The sequence below is a fragment of the Etheostoma spectabile genome, chromosome 14 (assembly GCF_008692095.1).
Source record: "Etheostoma spectabile isolate EspeVRDwgs_2016 chromosome 14, UIUC_Espe_1.0, whole genome shotgun sequence".
NCBI classification, from domain to species: domain Eukaryota; kingdom Metazoa; phylum Chordata; class Actinopteri; order Perciformes; family Percidae; genus Etheostoma; species Etheostoma spectabile.
Window position 1 is genome coordinate 17643300 of NC_045746.1, and position 8233 is coordinate 17651532.

Genomic DNA, 8233 nt, shown 5'->3' on the forward strand with positions numbered 1-8233 from the left:
CCCCTCCCCGCCCCGACTACGCCTCGATATCCTGTCCATTTATATTACAAACAGAATTGGTGACAAAGCGCAGCCCTGGCGGAGGCCAACCCTCACCTGGAACCAGTCTGACTTACTGCCGAGAACCCGGACCCAGCTCTTGCTTTGATCATATAGAGATTGGATGGCCTTGAGAAGGGACCCTCTCACCCCACACTCCCACAGTGTCTCCAGGGGGACCTGGTCATACGCCTTCTCCTGAAAACACATGTTTAGCATACTCACAGGATCCTTGCGAGAGTGAAGATCTGATCCGTTGTTCTACGACCAGGACGGAATCCAAGTTGTTCCCCTTCAATCCGAGGTTTGACTATTGGCCGAACCCTCCTTTCCAACACCTTGGAGTAGACTTTGCCAAGGAGGCTGAGAAGTGTGATACCCCTATAATTGGCACACACCCTCTGTTCCCCCTTTTTTTGAAGAGGGGAACCACCACCCCGGTCTGCCACTCCTTAGACACTGTCCCAGACTGAAACCTTTGAAGTGTTAGTGAGAAATTGAGCTGCAGTTTACAGTTGAAATCCTGAAAGAAATTGATGCCAGTTCCATTTGTATAAACTTAAAAAAAAAAAAAAAGAAAAAAAAGAAAGTAATTTGATGCATCGAGTGACACTGAAAGCAGTTGGTTTCGTGTATGAACAGTGGATGATTTGGGAATTTAAAGAGCTGAGGCACCTTTTCATTTTGTTGCTCAAAGGTGAAGACCTGACACTCTGAAAGGTTTTGAGGGGTTATTAAAGTATACTAAAAGAAGCTGAAATGACCCCGCCTCTCTGACCCTGAAAAAGATAATGATGACTTTATCTGTTATGTAGATGAAACAGAAGCTGGCTTTTTTCTAATTACAGGTGATACAAATAGAATCATTGTCATCAGGTAGGTAACAAAGGAATCATATTACAGGATGGTGGTTAGAATTAATAAAAAATAAATAAATTTGCAAGTCACCACCTCTTCCTGTCTCTTTGGCAGGTTTTGTATGAGATTGATGAAAAATAGCCTTTTGCTTTGCCTCTATTGTTCTGTAGGATGTCAGCTCGACACTCCCCGGTAAGAACAATGTGGGATCCCCTGCCGACTTCCTCCCTTGTTGATGATTACTTTCTGATGAGGCACTATTGTTTCGACCAACAGTGGTCGCGTGCGAGGGACAGTGTGACGAACTTCAGCAGACACTCTTGATTCTCCGGCTCTGTCTCCAGACATGAAGGACCGTCCACTTTGATGGTAGAGTGAGAATCCAGGAAGCCTTGACAATCCTTAACATGGGGCCTAATAAACTTTGAAAATGAGGGTTGGACCTTAAACATACCCACATTCTTCTTTGATCTTTGGGCCTTTTACATCCATTTCATTCGTGCATATATTTAGCCCTTATACTAGCAGCATGGTTCCAGGGATGGTAACGGCTATCTGTCCAACACTTTCCAGACTGAACAACTTTTTAATGGATTGTCATGACTTTTTCTACACACGTTCATGTTCCCTAGAAGATATGTCATAACTTTGATCCCCTGACTTTTCGGCCGGTGCCACCATCATATTTATCTAAAACTTCAGTTTATAACCAACTGCCATCAGAGTCATTGACATTCCCATCAGCCTCAGCTGTGCTCAGTCTTAGTGCTACTCTGCATGTTTGCTAATATCAAACTTGCTAACGTGTACAACATTTGATAATACACAAACAATAAAAAAAGTTGACTGAAAGTAAATGAGTCCATATTAAAACCAAGGACTGCCATGCATTGAAATGTATTTTTTCTTTTTTATGCTGTTATATTACACATAGTTAAGGGAAAAAAGCTTATATCTTCAAAGATTGAAGCACATGAAAACTTTTTCAATATGTGGTTTGAGTTTGTTCAATTATTACATCTACTTCACCACATCTGGACCTCAACTTTTGTCTGAAAAGTTTTTTTTCTGTACTAGCTGTACCATGCATGGCTGCAGATTAACAAAACCTTGACAACCGAAGACGGTAGAGATTAAATGATCCGTTACAACCAGGTGTGTGATTTTACAGTACTGTCTGTGTAGCAGGTTTCTTGAAGAACTAATGGATAGCTGCAGCCTTTCAATGCTTCACATGAATTGTTATTCTCTATAGAAGCCACAAGAGAGCAGCATCACATTCCTCACTCTGTGGCTGCCAGCTGTCCAGACGTCACCCACTGGGATCACCACTATGATTCAGCCTCCGAGCCGCTGGGAGCCCATCGCTCATTTAGCCGGTCAATATCCGATCCAGGCAGTGATGATCCCCCGTAAATCATGGCATTAACCTTACGTTCACCTGAGGCTCCAACAGGAGTGATAGCCTGCTCTGAAGCTTCTCACGGAGCTGTGGCACCAACTGGAGGAAAGATTGGGGGGAAAAATGAACCATCTGCAGGAGCTGAACTGGTTTTACTGTTATTTGATTACATATCTAGAGAAGAAATTGACTCAAGTGTTAAGTACAAATTTGAGGTTGCACTTTACTTGACTATTTCCATGTAGTGCCACTTTATACTTCTACTGCACTACATTTCAGAGGAAAATAAGACGTTTTACTGCACTGACAGTAGTTGTAGTTACGTTGATGATTAATGATAGAACATATAAATCAACAAATTTATGTTTTAAGCTACCCTAATTTACATAAAATAGTTCAAATTAGCTCCATCTTACCAGGTGACAATAAAGTGATGGATCAACAAATAAGATCCAATAACATACATTATTCTGAAATGGGCCATTCTGCATAATGACAACTTTTTCTTTTTTATCACTTTTGTTACTTAAGTACATTATGATAAATACTTTTACTGAAGTGAGATTTTGAATGGAGGACTTTAACAGAGTATTTCTACTCTGTAGTAAATCTATGACTACCTCTTTCAACTCTGACAACCACTACAAGGTATATTTGCAAAGAAAAAACTAAGTACATCCATGTAAAGTGGATGTTACAGTTGACTGATAGGTAATTATCCATCTATCAGTCCTTCCATTATCTACAAATATATATTCACTTATCCTGTGCAGGGTCCCAGGGGTGGGGGATGGCTGCAGTCCATTAAAGCTCACACTGGGCGACAGGCAGGGTCCTCCTGGACAGTTTACCAGTCAATCACAGGGCTGACATAGACAGCGTTAAAGCTTTCACTCACACATACAGGCGGTTCTCCAAATCTCCCAGCCCCATGTCTTTGTATTGTAGGAGGACGTTGGAGAACCTGAAGGAAACTTAGAAAGGCAACAGAGCTGCAACGATTAGTCGACTAATTGATTGGCAACTACTGTAACAATGATATATTTTCAAAACCTCTGGCAGCGTTTCCTTAACAGCAATGGATATTCATCAGAGAACAATCTTTAACATAATTGATTATTCTGTTTTCTGTTTCTCATGATGTTGGTGACCTGGTGGACTTTCCTCTTGCACCACCATCAGACCGACACTTTGGCTCATCATGTTTGATAATTGTGCATTCTTGGCTTTTCTCATGGAAAGATTCAGTAATATAATGTATAGTTGTATGAGGTCATAAAACAGAAGTTTGAAAAGAACATCAGGCAGAAGACATTTGAAATACCATCTAGGATCAACAGGATATGAAGTATAAATTGTGTATGTAATTGTGTTTTTGGTTTTTTTCAACTGGGATTCCTCTAATCACTGCCATTAAAACCTTTTTGTCAAACACATTCACATCTGCACAAATTCCATCTGTCCAGATGGGAAAAAGTGATATGTCGTCATGATAAGACTATCAGATGAGATGTGCCTGTTGGAGGATGTCACGTGTTACACAGTGTGATGATAAGACAGCATATCTCCCCACCGAGATAGCATCACGCTACACAGCGAGCTTGTCAGATGCTTTTCAGACACAAGACTAAGGGATTTTCTCCTTCATCTACTTCAAGGCATGGTTATGTAATGTGTTCAGTTATAACTGCAAAGTGTCTTGTGGTTTCTTGATCCAAATTAGTTGTGCTAAAAACAAGCTTCTTCATCCTCATCAATAATGGATTCCCACTGTAAAAACATTTGTTGTCCCTGCTCTTCAGGACCGCTTCGTCTAACGACATCCTACCAGAACAGTTATGTAACACCAGGGGCGGGGTTAGAAACCTGGGAAGGAGGACGTGGGCTCAGTTTTAAAGGTACATTTGTAAAATTAGTTCAAACGTGAAGCAATAAATAATTAGAGGTCATTAGAGTCATTTTGCATCCGTTTGTCTTGCATCTGTTTGTGGTCGGTCTCTTTGAGGTTGTTCTGTGTCTCTTTGGCCCAATCTTAGGCTCAGGGTTGTCCCAATGTCAAATTTCAAAGGGCGTGAGGTTTAGAATACACACTTACCAAGCCCTTTCGTGAGTCTGCATCAATGCAGACTTCACCAAAGGGAATTACCCATGATTCAAAGCGTCAGGGATAGGGAAATCTGGAAATTACAAAGTTAAACAGCACAACACATGACCACGGAACTAAACAGACCTGTTGTCCAGCTTGTAAAACAAGAATTTGAAAAAAAAGAAATTGGAATTGCAGTCTTCTGTTCGTTGACCTTGTGGAAAGCAACACACAGTTTGGAAAAAACCCAAACTGGCAAGTATCATCAACATCTCTTAATAAATGTCACAAAGGTAACGGGATCTTGTGAAGTCCCAATCCCATTTATACCTATCTGAGCACTTTTGGTCTCACACACTCTTCCTTAGTACCTGAGATCAATTAAGTCTGTGAGTCTTAGTCTTCAGGGCTCACTTTGGGATTGTGTCTTTGTTTTGCCTCTTTGTGGTTGTTCTATTTCTTTTTGTGTTCGTTCTGTGTCTCTTTTTTTGTCTCTTTGTGGTTGTACTGTGTCCTTGTTCTGTCTCTCTTTTGTGTCTGTCTTTGTCGTCGTTCTGTATCTCTTACTGTAATTCTTTTCTCTGTGTGGTCTTTTTGTGGTTGTTTTGCATCTCTTTAAGATCATTTCAAGTCTCTTTCGTCATTTTGTGTCTCTTTGGGGCCCCTGGGCCTGAACCCGGAAGGCCCACTCAGTAATCCATCCATGATGCTAACAAATCAACTACCCACCACTGTGTGACTCTGGTTGGGGGGACACCAGGGGCCCTGGATTTGTGTGGCACATGGCCAACACATAAAATGCCACGGGCAGGGAGGATGGCATTCTTTAAGATGGAGGGGACAATGGTGGACCCTATCAGGTCCCCTCCAGACCTGCCTGCCCGCACCTCGGCCTTCCTGCCAGGCCCCAGCCCTGACATTTTGGCTGAGTACACAAGGTCTGTGGCGGTAACAGGCTGATTTGGGCTTTGTCTGCTATCCTGTGACTTTACCTCAGCGATGGGAGAGATAGGAGCAGTTTTATCTCGGCCATTTTCTCTCAGTCCACTTACTGGGACGCTGATCTTTTCATCAGTGTTGGTTTGGAGGTAAATGCTGATTAGAGCAGGAATGTGACAGTGATGTGCTGGCAGGTGTGAGCTGAGCCTGCAGGTTGCTGAGCACCACATGAGAGTTTCAGGCAGGTGTGGTGTTATGTAATGAAACTGCAAGGACTGCAGTCTCCAACAATAATGACGATGCACCAAATCGGATCAGTTTTTGTCAGAGGCAGTGTAAAGATGGGATGGAGTAAACTTTACTGTGTTTGCTGTGTTGCACTCTTTATCTTCATCATTTAATCCCAATGATATCTTGCCTGTAAGTAGATGTAGTTGATGTTGTATAATTTAATGAACTAAGCCTTTTATTTTATACTTTTTATAAAAGAAATTCTACTCAAACTGATTTGCAATTACAAAACGCAGACAAATAAGAATAATGGCAGGTGACAAAACAAAATATTGCATTAGTTCAAGGCTCTCTACAATGCACATTAGAAGGCCGTTAAGCTGCTATAAGAAGTGCCTTTTGGCTTCTACTTCTAAAACTGTATTAACTACTGAAATTATCTGGCTTAGTGAATACTCAGTGACTCAAAATGCCCCTAAAAAATACTAAAGACGTTTTGACTGCTCCAATGCATGCTTGCCTTTGTGTTAAAGAGTTTCAAATTCATTTAGAAAAACATTTTGCTGTTTTAGCTGAGGTTTTGTAATTTCTTTTACATTCCAAAGCCTGTGATTAAAGAGAACAGCACTTGGAAGATTGATGCACATAATCAATACTTTGATGATCTTAGAGAGGAACAAAGATTGTAAAAGTAAGTGCCAGGGAAAAGATGACCAATGATCCTTTAACTCATACTATTTCACCCTGCAGCATTTGGGAGAAAATGATCAGGCAAGAGTCTGATCAACCTTGTTAGATGTATTTTAAACATCATTCTGGGAAAGAAATGATTTTGGTTTTGGCGAGGAAGATGTAGTGATATTACAACAGCATTGTACAGTTGGGGAAATGTCTAAAGTAATACTTTCTTTTCTTCTTCTTCTTCGAAATAGGCAATGGGTGGGTGGGCAGATTGAGGGGTAAAAATAAAGAGCAAAGAGAATGAGTCATCGTTCCCTCAATCCCAGTCTGGATATAAATACATCCACATAGGCACACGTATACGCTTACGTGTACGCTTCTCCACGCGTGGCTGACGTTACATAAGATGGAGCGTGGGAGGTGTTATGCGAGGCATGTATAATTCAACAATGTGGGACTCAACTGAGGGGTAGTCGCTCTTACACCCAAGCAAGCCCCCAAGAGCATCACCAATGTTTCTGGGTTGAGTTTGATGCTCGATTCTGCGTGGACGAACCTGAGAATCAAGACTTGAGTGTTAAATCAGTCAGTTGCAGTGGTGAGTGTAAACTGACAGATGGCCCAGAGGCTGCAGCACGGAGCGGTTATCATCCAATGTGACAGGAGGGGAAAAGAAAGATCAGATTGTCACAGTGGTGGAGTAGAAGTGGAGAGGATGTACTGAAATGTCTCCCAGGAGTTGGAGGAGGCTATAGTGTTGTACCAAAGTCAATTACATTTTAATTCATTTTTAACCTACAATGTTTTGGGCACAACTGTAAAACACAATGCCGACATACTGTCTAATCGCCATTTCCACATCCAGCATTACGAAGCAACATTATCATTCATTTGGAGTCATGTTTCTGGCAACATTCTCTCTTTTAACTCTGTTTTGGTCTCCTCCAATTTTGTAAGGAAATGCTCCACTATGGTTACAAATGTAGTCTGTGTTCTTATGGTGTAGTTTAGTGCAAAGCAGGTGGTGTACCATCAGATTTGGGAGTTTTTTTTGTCCAAAAATAAGAGCAGTGAGAGTGAACCAAATCAATAAAGTTGGGAGGTGGAAAAACAAAACAATGAGCGGAAAGATGCAAAAATGCTCTGAGCTGAGGGGAACTGCAGAGTCAGGTAATTATTCTCTATGAGCCTCACACAAAACTAGTTATTTAACCCATTGTTGGTATAATGATTAGGGTTTCAGCTGCTTCTTCACTTTATTTAAAGGTCCTTTGAAAAAAGTATAACATTTCACAAATTGAGCTGATTTCACACATTTTATAAACTGTCGGGTGGCCGAATTTACTGTATAAAAACGCATTGTATTTTATATACAGTAGGAACTTTAAGATCCAAATCTGCAAACTAACTTGTAACTACAACTGTCAAATACAAGTAGTGTAGAACACCGTATTTACTTAATATATAAATATAGTGGTGTAGAAGTATAAAGTAACATGGAATTAAAATACTCAAAGCACTACAACTCATCTAGAATTTAAGGTTTAATTTTACTGTAGCCGTTTTTACTGTAGCAAATACTTACTTTACACCGTTGCACATATACATACAGAGCAACTACATAGAATGAAATACATAATATGTATGTGCATGCTGCAAAACTGCCACCACGAAGGTTTTTATCAGGTAAAGAACTGAGGCTCATCTGTTCATAAATATTACAATGAAAGTGTTTGGGGTCAGATATTCAATTATTTTTATTTTAATATTCATTCGGGTGCAGATAACTATCCAAGTGTGGGAAGTGCTGGCTGAAGTGTGTTTGTTTTGTCCACAGGGGACGTAAGAGAGCTTTAAACCGTAACAACTATGTGATTTCCCACTGCAATTAACCCCTTATCAGTAAACTTAAGACCTCCTATTTTACCATTAACACGATCCTGTAAGAATGCTACATTATCCTTAAACAATTTCATTTTCTAATAAGACTTAATTTT

At 40.5% G+C, this 8233-nt stretch overlaps 1 long non-coding RNA gene across 1 annotated transcript in view; it reads right to left on the reverse strand.

Annotated features, from left to right (window-relative positions):
• The window catches only part of LOC116701598 (uncharacterized), a 21423-nt gene that overhangs the window by 8078 nt on the left and 5112 nt on the right, over positions 1-8233 (reverse strand). The window contains exon 2 of the long non-coding RNA XR_004334962.1: positions 4716-4726. This is a non-coding gene — a long non-coding RNA (uncharacterized LOC116701598). The remainder of the gene's footprint in view (positions 1-4715; positions 4727-8233) is intronic.